Consider the following 21,891-nt stretch of genomic DNA (forward strand, 5'->3'; position numbering starts at 1 on the left):
ATACGTAGCATTCACTTTCTCGTACTGTATACTAGCATTGAGAGTGAATGTCACTTTCACCTTCACTCTCATAACTCACAGTATTCATACATGCTAGAGTGAAACTTTCACTTTCATTACTTCTAGGGTATATACTCTTATTCTTATAATACTACTCATTTACATTTCTGTTTACGTTCTCTATTTTATTTACGTTATTTACATTTCTATTTTATTTACACTGTGTTATGCACTGTCACTTGAAGTAACTTATAAAACTATTTTCCACTGTTCACGTATATTTACATTCATTACTTTCACTTGCTGTTTACACATTATTTACACATTATTTACAATTCCACTTGCACTGTTTTACTCAATAGAAAGATCGTAGTCACTCTTTTATCAATTGTCAGCCCTTTACCTCTTTCCACACGAGGTATAGTAGGGGGTAAAGGTCACAGGGCCCTTTGCATGGGGGTGAAAAGTGGCTGAAGTTAGCAGGAGCAAACAGACGTACCTTCACATTGGAAGATGACAGTGAACTGATAAGGGTGGGCCTGGGTGATGGCCTACTTAGGGAAATGCATTACTGCCAACGTCAGCCTCTTGACAGCAGCTAATATATAGCAGTGAAATGATTGGCAGGAAATCTAGACAATACATTATAAATTAGGTAGTTCCAAGTGAATGTAAATATCACTTAGGCTTCTCCCTTCCCTCCTTATATGTATATTTATTACGAAAATAGATTATACGGCATATTTCAAGGGGAAATAAACAGCGAAAATTAGCGAACGAGTGCACGTGAGGTGTTGTCAGGTGATAATTAGCCAATTCCAGGTGTATGGCACTATCACTTACCTTATTTCTTTTTTGTATATATTATTTGGTATAAGAATTGGGCATAGGGCTTATTTCAATGGATGAAATCAGTGGAAAATTTCAGGGAAGATTTACTTAGCATAGAATACAGTGTGGTGGCCTGCAATAATTAGGTAGTTCCAGGTGAATGTAAATATCACTTAGGCTTCTCCCTTCCTTTCTTATATATATTTTTATTACAAAAATAGATGATACATCATATTTCAAGGGGAAATAAACAGCGAAAATTAGCGAACAAGTGCACGTGAGGTGTTGTCAGGTGATAATTAGCCAATTCTAGGTGTATGGCACTCTCACTTACCTTATTTCTTTCTTGTATATATTATTTGGTATAAGAATAGGGCATAGGGCTTATTTCAATGGATGAAATCAGTGAAAAATTCCAGGGAAGATTTACTTAGCATAGCACGGCCGGGCAGGCGAGAGGATAGGGTAATGGAGGGGGGGGTAGGGAGGGGAGTCAAGAACAGGGAGAAATGGCTAAATTGTCAACAATGGAAGGGAGTACAGATGAGATTAGGAGTGCTGAGTAGTGTTGGACATTGGCAGTACTGATAGATAATACAAGCCACCACTTGAAAGCCCGGGTGAATTCAAAATAACACAGAATCACAAAAGTGACGCCCCGCGGTATGATCCCTTGCTCCCAAGCGTCACAAAAGTGACGCCCCGCGGTTAAGGGGTTAAGGAAGCAGGCCAGATTCACATACAGACTTATGATCAAATCCCACTCATAACTCAGATTTTAATTTGTTGGAAGAACAAGACACATGGGAAGTTTATGCTCTCTGTTCCTTGTCCTTCCTGCAGAAGCAAGAAAACAGTTCATAATAATTTCCATGTCACAAATAAGATTAGAGTTTACAGAAATATGGAAATGTGGAAAGACTGTACACTCCCTTTGTCTGTCTTGCAAGAAGAAATTTGAGTTTCAAGAGGGAATTGATAATGATTTTGTCTGTTAATCCAGATCCTGGCTAGTAAACCACATACAGTTGCTACTGGGTGTTATGGGTCTGGGATGAACATACCACACCAGTAACTAGTTGAGGCAGAGGGTGCTGTATGACTGCCAGTAGGCTTGTATGGTAGCTCTAGCCTGAGGGATTTAAATCTGGATGGGAAGAAGCTTGATCAAGGAGGAATGGGAAGCTGCAGCTGTGGCCTTGGTATGGTGGGTCAGAGCACATGCAGCCAATCAAAAATTTGAGCATTTGATCCTGTCTGGAGGCAGTTAGGTAATAGCAGGAAGGATATCCCATTGCACAGTGCTACAGACTTCAACAGAAGTCCTCAAAATGGAAGCAACACCTTAGTTTCTCATCAGAAAGGGAATGTATGGTATAAAAACCATAACTATTCTCACCTGCACTTCAAACTCCAACATGTCTTGGCACCCAGCAAAGTGATATCCACCAACTATGGTGGATGTAGAAGAGGAGCCAGCCTAAAGCCTTTCCAACTAAGGACTGAGGAGACTTAACATGTCCAAGGACAAACAAATATGCCCTTGAGCTGTAAAACAAGCAGCCTTGACTTACGGGGGGAAAAAGTTGCAAAGTCATCGGGTTTGCTGACTGCACAGTAATCCAAACAGAAACCCAGGAGAATCAGCTGCCACTCCTACTGGATCAAAGATGACTGCAAATCCAGTGCCAGTGTTAGAGTCTGAGCTATAAGTACTAACTGAGACTGACAGCATGCGATGCAGCATAAGCTGAAAACTGGGTGCAAAGTACCACATCTGATGACATAGCCATAGGAGCTGTGACATACAGTACCAGCAAGGGCTAACCTCAGATAACACCCAAGAGAAAACAGTATATATGCCCACATACGAGACAGAATTTGATGTAAGACTGACGGCAGTCAAGATTTCTTTTGCCTTATAACTAAAGGTCCAAGGAAATCTCATTTAGAGGTCATTAAATGGGTGTTAGGTGACTCTTAAAGACAGTCATGTGTCGTAGTCTCAGGTAACATCATCTCACCATATGGTCCTGATGCCATAGCCCCAGTTAGATCTCCCCAGCACCCACTAGCAGACTTAGGATAATGGAGATACAAGATAGCCTGGTCTTGTAGTTAAGTGAAGGCTTACAATATGCATAGTTGGGCAGGATTAGTAGTTGTTGTTGCATTGCCAGGCTCATTTGGCTTTGAACCAGAGAACTTCAGGAAACTTTTGTTGCAGTCCACCTTACTCATTCTAGATGAGGAAGTCATGGAGCATTTGTGCTTCCAGGCAGGTCCTCTGTCAGGATGCATCAGGATAACTGAAATGTACACTGTGCAAGTACAGTATAATCCACCTTGGATAAAGCCAAAACCTTATGGAGTAGAAGGGGGATCATGTGTCAGCAGCCCAGTCATTGCATAATAAAATCTCAAATAAATGATCTCAAGATTAAGGGACTGGACAGAGATGCTGCCTTGATGATATTATATGATTGAAAAGCATCCAGTCACCTCATTGTGATTGAATCTCCTCAAGGCTATTACTTGAACTGCGATGTTTAAACCTCTAGACCACCAATCACAGTTGTATATTCAAAATATTTTTGCCCTCATTAAACAGTGCCTCCATACTTTTTTAGTATTATTATTATTTTTTTTAGATTCGTGATGTCAGTTTCCTCTTCAAGTATTTCCATGTCTGTGCTCTTATCTTCATTTCTATTTTCCCACAGTCTTCTCATTTTCTCTTCTTGCTCCTCAACTCCTGGGGTCATATTCATATCAGCTTAGGAGGCATCTTCTTTAATTATTTATTTTGCATACTACACTTAACTGTTCGTTTATATGTTCTGTAAGTTTTTCTAATAACAATATAGATTACATAAATAATATGCAAGAGATATCAACATGCTGTATGCAGAAATAAACTGGTCAGGAAGAGATGATGTCTCAGTAACTCAGTCAGTCCAGTGACATATTTTATAGCTATTTTATTCTTCCTGTCCACTTTAGACAACTTAGAAGAACCCTTTTGGAGTGAAGGGGCTGATCCCTAACTCACTCTTTTCAAAAACAGTCTTTCTTAAACTGTGAACTGGTCTTGGGGCTGCAAGAATTTGATGAATAGGTCATTGGATTGAAGGGATGATGACTAGAATACAGGCTCAGAACACTCACCCCAGAGGTCCATGTCAGAACACCCATCAACTCTGAAGCTTGGAGAGTCACCCGAGACATGGTGATCAGAAATGCAGAGTCAGGATCTAACTTTATACAAAATGCTTTGCCACATATTAGAGTTAGATATTACAGTGCAGTACTTGTATTTCAAAATTAAAACAGATAACTTATAATGGAAAAATACACTCAGGATTAATGCAGAGTACTGTATATTGATCATTAAGTTTGATCCATGACTCAGGCACAACGCATGTGCTGCTGCAACATCCATGTTTGTTGTTCTTTGTATTTACATAATTTCTGTGTCTTTTCTATAGTTTTTGTTTAATGCTTGGGTGGGAAGACTTAAGATGCTTTATTGGTTTTGTTTTTTATATAATTTGGTTAAAGTGCTTTTACAGACAGGAAATTGGTTACTTTGTCTTTATTTACTTAATACATTGTATAATTTAGGTACTTATATGTAAAATAATTTATCAACATTATTGCATGTTTTCAGTTACAGATACATATTTTGTGAACGAATGATATTTAGTTAGCCGTAAATTGTGAAGGGGATTATCGTCCATACTGTTTATAAGAAAATTGAGGGTAAAGGAGGAGATACAGTTATTTTATTAGGTCAAGTGCTTCTCGGGTCTCTCTGTCTGTCTATTGCCAGATGCCTTAATCCGGTAAGGGGTGGCCACAAACAAATCACCTTCATGTCACCCTATCCCCCGGCATTTCATTGCCCTACTCCCAGCTCACACACCCCTCTCTCATATACCTCTCCACTCCATCCCTCTATCTCATCCTAGGCCTCCCCCTCCCTCTCCCCCCCCTCCACCTCACTCATATACACTCTTCTATACATATGCTGGTAATTTTGAAAATGTTTTACAGGTGCATTATACTGGTAAAGTAATTTGGTCATAGCACACTTTATTGGGCATATTCACCTTAATTATCTTATCATAATTTCTTCACAGTATCATTGACACTGACATTCTTCACAGGTCATTTAGTATGTGTGTGTGGAATGTTGAATAAGTCTGAATTGATTTCTTTATTGTTTCTGGCAATTTTAAAATCATGTGTTATCACATTTTCTTCACAGCTGACAGTGACATCTTGTAGTTTGTTAAGTATGTATTTGAATTGTTGAATAACTCATAATAGATTTTCTTTGTTATTGTTGACAGTTTTAGAATTGTTTATTATCATCATTATGGGAGTTTTCTGCTCAGTTGATCATGGGATATGTGTGAGATAGTGTACAGGTATTTGCATTGCCTCAGTTTGTTGTAGATTCACAGAGCACAGTTGTGTCTGCACCTTTGCAAGTGTTCTTTATAAAAAACATTTCAGGTACACTTTCACAAAGGATTTGATTTAAAAATTCCCATGTTTTACTAATTTGTGAACAAATCTTCTTTAGTCATTTGTTCAGTTATTCAGAATGATAGTTTTTCACTTGTGTTGGTCATGTCAGCACCTTTGTGAAGCAGTTAAGGGCAGGTTAACTCCTTTAAACCTGTGATGGTTTTCATTTCGTTCTTTCCCATTCCAGATTATTTTATTCACCTTTGGAAAAACCTCTTGTAGTGAAGGGGTTAGTGAAGGCCATGTCTAACTTCTCCTGTTAGAACATCATGAGGAATTAAATGCATTTGGAGATAGCTAGAAAGAATTACTGTATATCATTGGATTGAAGGAGTTAAGTTTCTACTCATGAGATGTCTCCATGATTTCCCAATGGAAAAATAGATTTTGGCTGTACAAAATCTTTTATTTTTTTTATTTATTTTTTTTATGTGTGTATGGTTAACAGAAAAACACGTTGTATCTGTCTGTCTATCTGTCTGACCTCCTGTTATTTATTTATAGCTAGTTGAAGTAATCCTAGAGTGGGTGGCCATGAAGAAATTGTCACCACTTTGTCTTGTCCTCAGCCCTCTCTCTGTCCCTCACCACTGTCATATATGTTTCCATCCCATCCCATACCCCATCATCAGTTTCCCTCCCTTTCTCCATCACTTCATTCAGATACATTCTTCTGGTCAGTCTCTCATTCTCCATTCTCTCCACATGGCTAAATTATCTAGGATTACTTCTCCTAACACCTGGGTTAATTCTAACACCTGCATCAGCACCACAGTGCATTCAAAGGCCCTAATTTGTCTGTTCATCCAGTTAACTCCCTCTCAGACAGGGCAGTCACATTTGTGATTTCATGTATGAAGTACTGTGTTTAACCCATTCATTACAGCACTGTATTTTATACTTTATTCTTGCCAATACCAGAGGATATTATTCAACTTACAAAGACAGAGCCAGGATTCCAGGGGCTTGAATGATGAGTGAATGAAAGCATTGCCCATTCAGTTGGGTAAACTTTGACTGTCTGGACGTTGCTACTCCTCACCATGCCCTAGGGTGGGGAAGGAGGTCCGGATGATGGTGAATAATGATGATGAAAAACTTTTATATAGGTGATGGTGATGGCAGTGTCTATCCCATGCAGTATGAAAAATCTGTCCTAAGTGAGTAAAATAATTGGGAGATAGCAAAATTAAGATAGAAAATAGGTAATTGGATTAATTAATATACCTTTATAATAGTACCTGGTATATTGGAATCTTATTTTTTTTTTTTAGCCTCTTGAACCAAGTGACGTCTTTCTTTGTATTCTTGCCACTTCCAGATTTTTGCATACACCTGAGTAACGTCCTCTGCAGTTAGTAAGAATTAAATAAGAAAGATGTCATAAGCCAGGTGGTTAAGTTGATGCTATAGTTCTTGCACTTAAACTAGATGGAGATTTTCATCCTCTTGCAGTCTATTTCCTGTATCTCACTGGCAAAATAAAACAATACTGAGGTTTTGCATCCTCTTCATAGGATTTCTTCATGACTGGCACCATATTCTAGTGTTGATCTCTCCTTATAGCTCAGCATTCAAGATGGAGAGTTGGTAATTTTATGCTTAGTTAAAGTGAACAAAGTATATATAGCTGTTAACAGGATTACGAATGTAGTTTTTACCGAGTGGCTCCATATGTCATGTAATTTATGGTTGTATCTAGGCAGCTTTTGCCACAATGCCTTCATTTCACAGTTTCTTTTATATAATCCAATGAATCTATTTTCCATTTCAGCCCATTTGCATTTTCATATTTATTTGTTCTTAAGATGCATAATGTGTGTGCAGCATTATGGATTTCTCAGATATTCTCAACTATTTAGTTTATTCTGATGTGTAAAAATAGATGATATGAGGTTGTATTAACCCTTTCAGTTTGATTATTTCTTTTTTATGTTTATTCTTCCTACCTTCAGGTAACTTTATTAAACTCTGAAATGCCATCATGTATTAAAGAAGTTAATGAAGTCTGTTTCCAAGTCTTACAGTTTGGAAGTACATTATGTTCTAAGTTGAATAAAGTTGTTTGGTGACAGCAAGACTAAAGTTATATCATCAGCATAGTGAAGGAGTTGTGTTTTTCATATGCATTTATTTTTAGTACTTTTCAGTACCAATAATAACTGGTATCTTATAATCCAATTCTTTGATATCTTGAGTGTAAAATACTTATGATATATATTAGTCAATTGTTTTGTCATTCATTATTAAACAGTTAATATCATCTCAGTGCTGGAGAGGAACACCTTCATTTGGTGGCACCAATATAGCCAGGTGGCTCAACTACTTGGTTTTGTAGATGTCCCTCAACTACTTTCCTATCTCCTCAAAGAAGGATGGTGGACTTTAGAAGGGCAATTACTTCTGTAGTCCACTGGGTTCACATTTGCAATAAACCTTGGGCTACTGCCACTGCCACCACTACTAGTCACTTCTAGTATCATCTCTATTGTTAACCCTTTTGCTACATTGGGTACACTTGGATTTGTCATTCAGGAAAACACTGGCATATGATGCTCAGCTAAGAGACACTTAGCAGTCAAGGACTTCACAGACTCTGTTGAATTAACCTTTATCTATTATTGGTTTAGTGAGGAACTTTATTTAAGCTAACACCAGGTGATTTTCCATTGCTGAGAGAGATCTGGGCAGTCAAAGGGTTAATGATTAATTGAATTTTAACATCACTATATGAGTCTTTGTGTATTGTTTTCTTTAGTGTGTGTCTGTGGTATTTGTGAATGTAGAACAGACAGGTGTGTCGTTCTGTGTGTTTGTTTGTTATATGACTAAACCATTTAGGCTTTTAGGTAACTGGTAAGTGATTTTTTTTTCTGTGGAGCCATTGGATAATAATTTTAGCACTGTACGTACTATGCCTTCTTAAATTTGAACTCATAGGTAGTATTTTAATCTTTTATCTATATATCTGCATTGATGTCTTATAAGTCTGTGTTTGTGGCTTTGTTTTTATATATCCTTAGTGCTGCCAATGTTGTATTGTGTGCCAGAGTTTAACAAGAATTCTTTCCTTATGCCCATGAAATTTGGTATTATTATTATTAATGGCTATGAAATTTGTTATTATTATTAATAGAAATGGATTATCTACCATGTGAAAAATTTTTATTTGTAGTTGCTTAATCTCTTGAGCCAGAGGAGTTCTTTTTCATCTTATTCATGCCATCTTTGGACAGACTGAAGAGGTTACAAGTAAATATTAATAAACTTCTTCAGTATGAGAGGCTTAAAATTGAATAAAATAACCCAGAAGGAACAAGAATTAACTGAAACAGACATCATCTGGATTCAAAAGTTAATCCATGCACACTACAGGCAGATCCTGAGATACAATACCCTTAGATGCAGTACCCTGGCATAGCGATGGGGGTAGAAATACCACCCTACCCTGCCGAACGATGGCCAAACCTCGGTGTGACGATTAAAAAAAAAACAATTTTGATGATATTTTTTACTTAAATTTTGTGTGTAGGTTGATTTATAAACTGTTTTTAGACACTGATTAATGTGTTTTAGTCATAAGTTGGGTGAACATTGTCATTTTGGAGTTCAGTTTACTAAGTTTACCTATTTCCAGACTTATTTTTGATGATTTTCAGATTTTATATTTGGATTTAGGTGAGTTATAAGCTACTTTTAGGCCTAGTTTAGCTTGTTTTAAGGCCATTTGGGGGTTTAGGTTAGCTAGAAACTTGTTTTTGGACTCATTTTGGTGAGTTTAGGACTTGGCTAGGGGGGGGGGAACCCAAGGCTAAAAACACATCCCTATACTGTTCAGTACTTTACATGTTAAATCTACCCCGAGATACGATACCCGCTTAGCGATGGGTTTTTACTTAACCCATTGCATCGTTAAAACGGGGTATGCTTGTACACTATATATCCTAGTAATGACTCATGCTTTCCTACATTATGCATTAATAAGGAGTACATTGAAAGTGCAACAGACCCTCAGACCCATTTCATGAACTTAGGCTTTGTAGCACCTGTGCCTTTGTGATTTACAGTTCAGTACATCCCCCTAGCATGTGCCTATATGGGCGGCAGTGGACGTCACGTACTAGGCATTCGCGTACTGTGAATAATGGGAAAAATTACATATGGGCAACATCCCCCTTCATGGGCAACCCTTGAGACGCCAGTCAGACCTAAGTATTGTAGTATACAGGGAAACTGTCTTGGACATATTACCTAAGATAAAGTAAACCTACAAGATTATGGCTTTACTAGGTAAATCATTTGTGGTAGGTGGTGGCAACCATCATCCACTCACTTGTTGTAATGCTGCCTACTTCTTACTTAGCCTTTATCATTCTTTTTCTGTGCCTGGCCTCCTTTCTTCCTATATCTCCCATCTTTCCTGTCACTTCTTATTGCTCTTCTTTCCTTTACAGGTGGCCTTACATTGAGTGACAAGCCAAATGGTTTCCTGTAAGCCAAGAAACCAATTACAACGCTGGGTGGTAACCATATAACCAACCCATACGTGCTCCCCACGTGTCAGCAAGTGGGTTGGTGGAGGGTTAGTGCCCCTCCCCATAAAACCAATAACTTAAAGTCAAATGGCCACTCCTTATGGGATTATGGCGTCTGGCAATAGATAGATAGATAGATAGACCTTTACCTGTTATCGCTTCTTGGGGGGGCAATGTCGTGTACTCGGGGTAACCCCAGATTTGGGCCACTCTTCATTGCGTCTCGCATACAAAGAGTTCAATTCGCGTGCTAATAAAAAATATATATATATATAAAATAAAATAAAAAATAGGTCCTCGCGTACAAGGCGTATTCGGAACTCACGTACTGTGGGGATATACTGTATTTTTGTAAAACATCCCAGTAATTTCTTTTGTCTATCTATCTATCTATAGCCCGACGCCCTAATCCCGCAAAGGGTGGCCGCAGACAAAGCGCCTCCAAGTCACTCTATCACCCACCATTTGACTCCTCTCCCCCCAACTCACCCCCCCCTTCCTCATATACCTCTCAACTCCATCCCTCCACCTCATCCTCGGTCTGCCCCTCCCTCTCCCTCCCTCCACCTCACCTACATGCACCCTCTAAGTCAGTCTTTCATTCTCCATTCTCTCCACATGTCCAAACCACCTCAGTGTATTTCTCCTAATCTTTTCAACCACATCCACATCTACCCCACAACGTTCCTTCACTTCTTCATTCGTCAACCTGTCCCTCCACGTCACTCCACATGCTCCTCTCAGGTAACTCATTTCCACTGCTCTCACTCTTGACTTGTTCCCCTCTTGCAAGGTCCACGCCTCGCTTCCATACGTCAGGGTAGGGATCACAATACCATCATGCAGTGACTTCTTAGCTTCCATACTCACCTCCCTATTTCTCATCACTGCTTTCAGTGTACCAGCAACCTTTCTTCCCTGCTGTACCCTTTCACGACTTCATCCCCCAAAGTTCCATCCTTACTCATCACACTACCCTTTGAATTCAGTGACGCCTATTTGAAGTTTATTTTTCCTACTTTTAGATGATTTTATTCAATTTATGGCCATTGTACTTGAGGAGTTCATGAAAGAAGTCTGACTCAAGCTTAATAAAAACATTTGAAAGTAGTAAGGATAAAGTGAAATGAGAAACCATGGTAGTGAAGGGGTTAATACCAACATCGATTGCTCAGATGACATACATACATACATATGTATGTACATACTTCTAATCATACAAGAGGTTATTTAACATGCCATATGTAGAATAAACTGGTAAGGAAGAGATGTAAAAAAGCTTCCTAAGTGGGCAAGAATACAACCCACAATGCTTAAAAATACTGTACTAAAAGGTAAATAAATAAATAATAAGATTGGGGATGGTTTGTGCATGTGAAATAGAGTCAATATTTCAAAGACCTGGATAATGTACGGTATAAATACCTGTGTGTCTCATTTCACTAGGTACACAGTTTTTGTTAGTTCTCCTACTTTTTGTTTTTTGTGCTTTCTCCCTTTTTGTCACGACAGTTTTATGCCATCCCAGAGGTGAGAATTAGCTGCATTGATGATGATGTTGAATGTTGTGAACAATATGTATGTGGGTACCAAGGCTGCAATGCATGTGGATGGTGAACTGAGTGAATTTTTCTGTTTGAAGGTTGGATTGAAACAGGGATGTGTTTTGTTTCCATGGTTGTTCAGTCTGTATATGGATGGAGTTATCAAAGAGATACGAGGTAGGGCAGTGGATGTTGGAGCTGCCCTAATGAGAGAGGGCAGTGTTTGGAAACTCCCTGTACTGTTGTTCGCAGATGATACTGTGTTAATAAGTGAAGATGAAGGGGAGCTGCAAGGCATGGTGTATGAGTTGGGAGAGTGTGTAAGAAATGGAATATAAAGTTGAACGTAGGGAAGAGTAAAGTTATGGTTTTTGAGAGAAATGAAGTCAGTGAATGTACAATAAGGTTGGATGAGGAGGAAATGGAAAATGTGAGTGCGTTTAAGTACGTGGGTGGTGTGATGAGTCAGATTGGAAGTTTAGAGGGTGAGATGCTTGAAAGGGTACAAGGGAGAAAGGTTGCTGGTTCCTTGAAGGCAGTGATAAGAAACAGGGAAGTGAGCATGGAAGTGAAAGATTACTGCATGACAGTATTGTGATACCATCTCTAATGTATGGAAGTGAAACTTGGACCTTCTTGGAAGGACACAAGTGAAGAGTGAGAGCAGTGGAAGTGAGTTATTTGAGAGGAGCATGTGGAATCACATGAAGAGACAGACTGACAAATGAGGAAGTGAAGGAACATTGTGGAGTGGACGTGGATGTGATAGAAAGTGTTAGGAGAAACACATTGAGGTGGTTTGGCTATGTGAAGAGGATGGAGAACGAGTGTATGTGATTGAGGTGGAGGGGTGGAGAAGGAGGGGGAGGCCAAGGATGAGATGAAGGGATGGAGTGGAGAGGTACAGTTTATGAGAGAGTGGGGTGTGAGCTGGGAGCAGGGCAGTGACATGGCGGAGAACATGGCGACATGGGAGGCAATTTGTTTGTGGCCACCTCATACGGGATTAACCCCTTAAACGCGGATCATCTCATTTGCGACGCTCGACCAAAAGGACATAACGGCGGATCGTCGCGTTTGCGATTCTAGTAAATTTTGAATAACCGTGGGCAAGCAGGCTCCAGCTGGTATTGTCTATCAGTACCACCACCCTCTAGCTACAACTAGCATACTTTACCTTTGTACTACTGACCTCAGATGTTGCCAAATATCGCATTTTCCCCCCGTCCCCCCCCCCACCACGGCCCGGCCAGCCTGGCTGTGATACATGGCAGCGCTCTGAGCGCTCAGAACTGTAAATCTGCGCTCTCCTCTCACAAGCAGTTTATGCTACTAGGAAAGGCTTGTTTCCCCAGTTGTAACACTAGCTTTTTTTCTCACGGTTTGCCCCTGTTTAGCGTCAGTTTACTGCAGGCTTTCAAAGTGACAATATGGCGAGTTCTAGCTCTTCCCAGTCAGTGCAAGCGGCCAACAGGAACGAGAATAAAGTGGCGGGCGTAAGGCAGAATAAAAAGCGCGCCGTGGTGATCTTTTGGGAAGTAATATGATTGAAAATAATGTAGTATACATGTTTTTAGCTGTGAAAATGGAAATGTTTGTTGAGTGACGGGAAGACCGCCGCCACAGTGCATGTCGGCCGTACACTCCGTTGATTTTAGCCTTATTTTCAGTGCTTATTGTACAAATACGGATTCCTAACTTCCTTTACGTTGTAGTATAAAGTTTACTGTGACAGAATGAGGCTGTGGTAGAGGGGAAACCGGGTTGCTGGAGGTGTGAAAGTGAAGATTTGGTTACCCAACTTTGCAAGTCTCCACAAGTCCTTGGGTAGTCCACGAAGGCTCAACACCTGTCTCTGGAGAAAGCTGAATGTAAGTACTATCTGCCATATCAAGTATAATGTTCTAGGGTTAATCTCTGATTTTTGGCGAATATTTTCCTACAGGTACTCAGACCGCGATACAACCCCGCCACTCGGGGGGGATCGACTGTTCACGGCCGCGTTTAAGGGGTTAAGGCGTCTGGCAATAGATAGATAGATAGATGATGATGATGATGAAGAGGATGATCATGATGATGTCAACCATGATATACATATATATATATATATATATATATATATATATATATATATATATATATGTGTGTGTGTGTGTATATATATATATAGAGAGAGAGAGAGAGATGTATAGATATACTGTATATAGCTACCGCAAATTGACTCAGGACCTCCCCCCACAAGGTATTAAAAAACACAGAAATCATAGTATATCACAGTGTTTGTTCATGAAATGCCATTCATTAACCCTGTCAGGTTTCTGGCCCAGGCAGATTATGTCTGTGCTAGAGTCAGCCACTCACGCTGACCCGCATCTTCGCGGCCCAATATTTTACTTTGATTGCTCTGTGTAAATACACTTTTCACGATAGAATGTTGGTTTTGATGTCATTTTAAAGCTGAATAGTTGTTCATTATCCTAGTATGTTAAAAAAGGAGAACAAAGAAAATAAAATGTCAAAATGACGAGTTGAAATTAGACGAAAAGCAAAAATTTTATACCTTGCCATAGAAAAATATTCGGCAAAAAATAGAGTAAAGATATGTAAATTTGGTTTAACCCCTAAACCGTGGGGTTGTTTTTGCCTGACTTGCGTCTCGTGGGCATATTCGCGCTTCGACAGACTCTTTAAAAATATTTGCCAAAATTCAGTTATTAGTCCTAGAGTATTGTAATTACATATGCATATGGCACATACCTTCAGCTTTCTCCTGGGATGTTTGTTGAGCCTTCGTCGAGTACCGTAGGACTTGTGGAGACCTCTGAATTTGGGTAATGAAGTCTTCACTTTACACTTCCCGACAACCCTTAATATGATTACCACAGCATGATATTATCACTAGAAACACTATTCTATGATCAAATAGTTTGGAATCCATACTCCAAAAAAAAAACACTGTGAAAGCAATGAAAATTACGAGCGCATATGACCTTCCCACTTGCGATCGTTCGCCACTAGTGTTCTGTCATTTTTTATTCATAAAAACACTCACACTTTATATTTCTATTACTATATAACACTTATATATATCTACAGTCTTAATCCATAAATTTCCCTCAGTAATAGTAGTTTATTGTCACTGTAGGCATTCAATTTCTCTTTCAGTAAAATATGTAGCATTCACTTTCTTGTCCTGTATACTAGCGTTGGGAGTGAATCTGTCACTTTCATTTTCACTTTCATATCTCATGGTATTCATACATGCTAGAGTGAAACTTTCACTTTCATTACTCCTAGTATATATACTCGTATTCTTATATTACTACTCATTTACCTTTCTGTTTAGATTCTCTATTTTATTTACATTATTTACATTAATGTTTTATTTACACTGTGTTATCCAGTCACTTGCAGTAACTTATAAAACTATTCTCCACTGTTCACATATATTTACATTCATTGCTTTCACTTGCTGTGTACACATTATTTACACATTATTTACATTTCCACTTGCACTGTTTTACTCACCAGATAGATCATAGTCACTGTCTATCATTTTCATTGACAAATTAGCCAGTTAACGTTCCACAGCAGTCACTTAGGCCTTTACCCCTTTCCACACGAGGTTTAGTAGGGGGTAGAGGTCACAGGGCCCTTTGCATGGGGCTAAAAAGCGGCGGAATCGGACAGGCGCAAATCCAACGTGCTTTCACCTTGAAAGACAACAATAAACTGAATACAGTGTGGTGGCCTGCCTAGGGTGAGTGCAATACTGCCAATGTCAGCAGGATGACAGGTGCTAATATATACGCTATGAAATGATTGGCAGGAAATCTAGACAATACATAATAAATTAGGTAGTTCCAGGTGAATGTAAATATCACTTAGGCTTCTCCCTTCCTTTCATATATATATTATTATTACGAGAATAGATTATACGGCATATTTCAAGGGGAAATAAACAGCGAAAATTAGCGAACGAGTGCACGTGAGGTGTTATCAGGTGATAATTAGCCAATTCCAGGTGCATGGCACTATCACTTACCTTATTTCCTTCTTGTATATATTATTTGGTATAAGAATAGGGCAGAGGGCTTATTTCAATGGATGAAATCAGTGAAAAATTCCAGGGATGATTTACTTAGCAATCAGTGGAAAATTCCAGGGAAGATTTACTTAGCGTAGCACGGCCGGGCAGGCGAGAGGAGAGGGTAATGGAGGGGAGGTAGGGAGGGGAGTCAAGAACGGGGAGAAATGGCTAAATTGTCAACAATGGATGGGAGTACAGTTGAGATTAGGAGTGCTGACTAGTGTTGAACATTGGCAGTACTGATAGATGATACAAGCCACTACTTGAAAGCCCGGGTGGATTCAAAATAACACAGAATCACAAAAGTGATGTCCCGCGCTATGATCCCTTGCTCCCAAGCGTCACAAAAGTGATGCCCCGCTGTTAAGGGGTTAAACCATGCAAATATAGAATAAATTACCTTTACAATGATATATAGATTATGGTAATTTTTGCATGTCATTGCACAGTAAAGCAAAAGGAAAGAGACATACAATTTTATTTTAGTCTCGGCCACATATTCTCGTCGCGATGTTTTTCTTTGATTAGTCAATGTAAGTACACTTTTTATGATAGGATGCTGGTTGTGGTGTTATTTTGAAGCTGAACAGTTGTACTTTATCATAGTATGTTCATAAAAGGAAAACAAAGAAAATAAAAGCCAAAGTGATGAGTTGAAGTTAGGCAAAAACCAGAAATTTTATACCTTGCTGTAGAAAAGTATTCACCAAGAGTAAAGTTATAAAGAAACAAAGCCATGAGTCACACCAGCTGTGCAGTACCGCCACGCATAGAGCAACCATTCCATGCCATCATGCTCGAGTCTCTTTGTTATGATGTGTAAATGCAATTTATGGTGAATATTTTACAAAAGGTTCTTAAAATGACGATTAAAAGCGTCATCGGAATCTCTGAGGTTGGATTTGAAATGACTATCGAAATAGTCATCGGAATCTCAAAGGGTTATGATGAAATCATGTTTCCCTTGTTTTTCAGGACCAGTTGGATGCGTTTTGGCATGGAATCACTTAGATCTTTAAAGTAATCTAAAAACATTTCTTTGCACCAAACATTTGTCATTTCAGTTTTGAGGTTATCGAGATTGGGTGTTTTCTTCTCTGCCATGATTTTCCTCATCTTTGCCCAGCAGTTTTCTATCGGATTTACGTCCGGACTGTTGCCAGGCCAGTCGAGGACCTCAATCCGATTATCCTGAACCCTTTTTGTCACCTGTCTTGACCTGTGACATGGAGCTGAATCGTGCACATAAAAGTCACACCCATGAATAGCAAAAAAAGTTTAACAAATGATCTTTCAGAACTTGAATGTACCGGCCACCATTCATCATCAAGTTCTTAGGAAGAAAGTAGAGGCCTCCCCTTCCCATTTCATCTGAGAAACACCCCCATACCCTTACTGATTGTGGGTGCTTAACAGTCGACACTGTGTAAGCAGGGTCTTATTGACTATGGAAGGCAGGATGACAAACCTTGGCAGAACGCACCTGGAACACTTGAAATGTGTTTTCATCGGAAAATATAACTTTTCTCCACACATCCAATGTCCAGTGTGCATACTTCTTGGCAAACTGAATGCGCTGCTTCTTCATGCGGTCAGTGAGAAGCAGTTTCTTGGCTGCAGTGTCTTGTAACAGCAGGGGATGCATTCTCTTCAATTCTGCTGCTGTCAGTCGAGGATTCTTGATTACGTCCCTCTTCAGAAGCGTATCTGTACCTCTGGAAGTCGTCGTCTTCTTTCTACCACCATGCTTGTGCTCTGGTATGACATCAGGTGGCAGGCCGCTCACTGCAGCAAGAATATTCACGTCAGTCGACTTTGCGAGTCCAGCATGTTCATAAATTGTGTTGATAGGGACATTATCCTGCCTCCATGCAATGGTACGGATCCTCTCATCCTGTGAGCAGTACCTTCTAGGCATGGCAACTCGACTCCAGGAAAATAACAGGGCAAACGGTAATGCATACAAAAAAAGAGGGAGGTGCAAGCACGGAGCAACAGGAACATATACACCCACTCTCACTTCTGGGCAAGCACTGACATGCTGAGTGTTTCACCACCTCCCGCCAACACGAGAGGAGTTCCAGTTCCTTCTTGCCCCAAAAATTCATTTGGTAGAGGTGGAAACACAGAGCAAAGACAGACAACTCTCCCATAGCAATTCTGTGTGTGTAGGTCCTAAGTCATTTTGCATTGAGTATATATATATATATATATATATATATATATGCAACGTTGAGTACACCGCTTCCCGTCCAATCAGCGAAGTTGAGCAACGTTGGGTCTGGTTAGTACTTGGATGGGTGACCGCCTGGGAACACCAGATGCTGTTGGCATCCCTACGTGTCAAGTGGGGTTGGTGGAGGATTAGTGCCCCTTGCTGTAAAACAATTAACTCTAAGCCCTTGGCCACCTCATTTGGGATACATGGCGTCTGGCAATGAATGAATGAAAATGAATATATATACAATATATCTATCTATCTATCTATCTATCTAGCTATCAAGCTAGATAGATAGATAGATATGTAAATATATATGGTATATATCTATTTCTATATCTATCTATCTATCTACATATATCACTGGTTTACAAAAAATTTGAGGCATGCATGAAATTAGGTGTTCTAACCTAATTTTGGGGTGCTGATTTCAGATTCGAAATCCATTTTCACTCATCACCTCTAATTTTTTAGATATACATGTATACATGTACGTACATGTATACAAATAGGCCTAGACCCAAAATATTCGTCAAAAATCCATTTACCGTCTCATTTTCTTGGAACTTGGTTCAAAACGCACGCCAGAACAAGGTCAAACATGTGCATTGTGCGGCTGGGAAGGCCAGTAGCTTACTGGGGGTCTAGGAGCACTTTCGTGCCTGGGAAACACAGTGCCCAAGAAAATCCTCTGGTGGACATGAACAAGGTGCTTCTTCCCCCTCTTCATATCAAGCTTGGCCTTATGAAGAATTTCATGAAGGCCATGGACAAGGATGGCGCTGCCTTCCAACACCTGTGCAGTCTGTTCCCAGCTCTCAGTTCTGCTAAGCTCAAGGAGGGCATCTTCGTTGGACCTCAGATCCGGGAGGTGCTGAAGGATGAGGTATTCAAAGAGAAGCTCACCTTGAAGGAACTGAGAGCATGGGAAGCATTTAAGTCAGTCTGCCATGGCTTCCTTGGTAACATACGGGCACTAGATTACCAAGAGCATGTTGAGAAGTAGTTGCAGGCTTATTAGGATATGGGGTGCTGAATGTCTCTCAAGATTCATTTTCTACACTCCCACCTCAACTTCTTCCTCCAGAACCTCGGAGCAGTAAGTGATGAACATGGGGAAAGGTTCCATCAAGATATTACTAAGATGGAGAGCAACTACCAAGGCAAGTGGAACCCCAGCATGATGGGGGACTTTGCTAGATGCTCCTGCTTGACATCCCGGAGGCAAAGTACACCAGATCGTCAAAAAAAACTCGCTTCTAACTGTCTGTAGTACTGTGATGTGTATATATGCTTATATCCAAGTAACAGTGATATTTAGTTCTGTCAGTGTTCTGTGTCTGTTTTGTTTCATTCTGCAATATGCCATTTTAATACATGAAATAAACTCATTATATTTTAAATATATGCCCTATAATAAAAAAACGGGATATGTGAAAGCAAAAAAAGCTAGAGATGATAGAACAAAACTGTTTAGAAATTTGAATTAAGCATATCAAAATTAGTAAAAAACACCTATTCACATGCTTGCCTCAGATTTTTTTTTTTTTTTGTGAACCAGTGTATATACTATATATATATATATATATATATATATATACACACACACAGTACCCTCGCGTCCAGCACGGTAATATTGTCATGCATGGGTCACGTGTTGGACCAAAAACGTGTTGGACTAACATTAGAGCTTATGGGGAATAATGAATTATGTCAGCAACCCTCGGAAAAGTCACCCTAAATACCTACCATATACCTATACATATATTGGTACTGTTGTAATTATAATAAATGGTACTGTGCTATGAATGATAACTAACCTTTTAGGATAGTGTTGGTGGGCTTGCTGGGAATGGAAGGTGGTATCCAAGGCTGTAGTTAGTCCTACTGGGTCCCCGGAGGATGGCTGCTGGCATCACTAGCGGGTAATGGCTATTGCTCCTCCTCAACCTCCCTCATAAATCATTCGAAATCAAACCTCCCTCATAAATCCTTCGTAATCACACTCGGAATCACTATCTTCGTCCATTAATCCTCGGCAAAGTGCATGCTTCTCACACTGTTGCCAGAGCCCCGTCTCGTGACTGCAGAAAGTGATCGCTGTCGCTGACTCGGTAGAGAATAAGGAGAAGCAACTTTGTTTATAAACTGGTACGCACGCCGATGAGAAGGGTTTCAAAACGATTGATATTTATTCTAAAATATTAATATGTATTCAGTGTCAGGCTAAATGTTCAGTGCTGTAGTACGATACATTCTCTGTCGAGTCGCCTGGGTTTTGGTCACACTGTTTTCCCCATCGTATCCTTGGCAGGAATCCATCCAGATGAATTCCAAATGCCCGTGGTATCGTCGGCAATTTTACCACGTTACCGTTCCGATTTACCATCGTATCCTTGGCAAACCTGGTATGAAGTGCCGTGTGATAGCCTTCGGCTGCCAGGATCTTGTCTTAAGTTTTTTATTATGATCACGTTGTCTTCATTCATGTCATAGGCCTTGGCAATGTCAACTTTCCTCTCCCCTTTCTTCTTCCTCTTGATGCTTTCTAGCTTGGTGGCCTGAGGGAGGTGCCGACGCTTCTTGGGGTTCTCAGAAGGCTTCCTAGGCATCGTGAGCAGGGTAAAATGCAGTAACAAGGGCAGAAAATGCAGCAAGAAAAAAGCGCCTTCCAATGCAATTATGCGACTGAGTGGCTCTGTGGCAGGAGAAATGTAAGCAAAATATCACGTGACACCAGAAGCGTTTTTAATTGGGCGGCATCACGATCACGTCACGATAGCGGGCGGGGAAGGCTACTTGATCAGAAGTTTTCATTGGCTATCATCATCATGGGAATGTCCAGTATGGCCGTGTTGGACAGGGGGTGATCGTGCTAGAGTGAACTCTGCGGATTTGGCCCACTTGGAGCTCTGTGCGTGTTATGCTAACACACTCGTGTTGCAGTAATTAAATCGTATTAAATAATACTACTGTAATTAATTGCTCACTGTGCTGGACTCGAATCGTGCTGGACTAACGCGTGCTGGACGCGAGGGTACTGTATATATGTATGTATGTGGGTGGTCACACCTAGGTAAAGGTGAATGGAGATTTGAGTGATGAGTTTTCTGTGAATGTTGGCGTGCATCATGGGTTAGTCTTGAGCCCTTCGTTGTTTATCACGGTACTTGAAACCCTCTCACATGACTTCGGAAATGGACTTCTGTGGGAGATGTTGTATGCTAATGATTTGGTGTTGATTACAGAGAATGAAAAGGAGGCAGAGGAAAGATTTAGGGAGTGGAGATGTGTTATGGGGCACAAGGGTTTAAGAGTAACTGCTGATGATGTGAAAGAAAAGCATTCTGGAGCTGATTGCTAATCACCTGCCAGAATATGCTGTTGGCCAAGTTACAAGGTACTGTACCTACAAACCAAATGTGAAGAAAATTCTCAAAATTCTACAGAATTCAGTCACCATGTTTCACAGAAAGCCAATCCATATTAAAAAAACTAGTTGACCTTTGGCAATCATTTTGGTGACCTTGACCTCAAGTGCCCATTTTCAAACTCATCCAAGATTTTGCCCATATCTTGATACCCTGAAGGTTTCATGTTGATTGCTCAGGCTGTTCATGAGATATAATGGTGATAAAGGTGGGCAATAACAACTAGTTGACTTTTGGCCACCATTTTGGTCACCTTGCCCTTGACCCAGAATCAACATTTTCGAACTTATCTAAGATTTTGACCTTATCTTGATACCCTGAAGGTTACATGTTGATAGCTCAAACATTCAAGAGATATAATGGTAACAGATACACAGACAGTGGTAACACACACACACACACACACACAAACGCAGGCAAAAACATTATCACTTCACCATGCTAAACGCGAGCGATTTCAAAATTGATAGTATTTAGGGCTGGTGGCGATACTGTCAAAGAAGAGGGAGAGTGGCCATGTGCAGTTTGCCACAAGGGCGCGGGAAGTAATTCTGTCTTGTGTAGTGTTTGTGATAAGTGGGTGCATAAGAGATGTAGTGGTATTAGAGGTAGACTTTGAAATAATGCTGATTACATGTGTGTGATGTATTTACCTATTTACCTATTTGTAGTATACAGGAATTGAGCAATGCTCGTGTTGTCCTGT

General features: G+C 40.0%; 1 protein-coding gene and 1 pseudogene across 2 annotated transcripts in view; both read left to right on the forward strand.

Moving 5' to 3' along the window:
- Positions 1-21,891, forward strand: part of LOC145409683 (uncharacterized) — a 410,883-nt gene that overhangs the window by 280,212 nt on the left and 108,780 nt on the right. The gene's annotated exons all lie outside the window — the stretch shown is intronic.
- On the forward strand, positions 17,751-17,869 carry LOC145409735 (5S ribosomal RNA; annotated as a pseudogene).

This window comes from Coenobita brevimanus, chromosome 82 (genome assembly GCF_032717465.1).
Source record: "Coenobita brevimanus isolate Jiangsu-jjx chromosome 82, ASM3271746v2, whole genome shotgun sequence".
Classification (NCBI taxonomy): domain Eukaryota; kingdom Metazoa; phylum Arthropoda; class Malacostraca; order Decapoda; family Coenobitidae; genus Coenobita; species Coenobita brevimanus.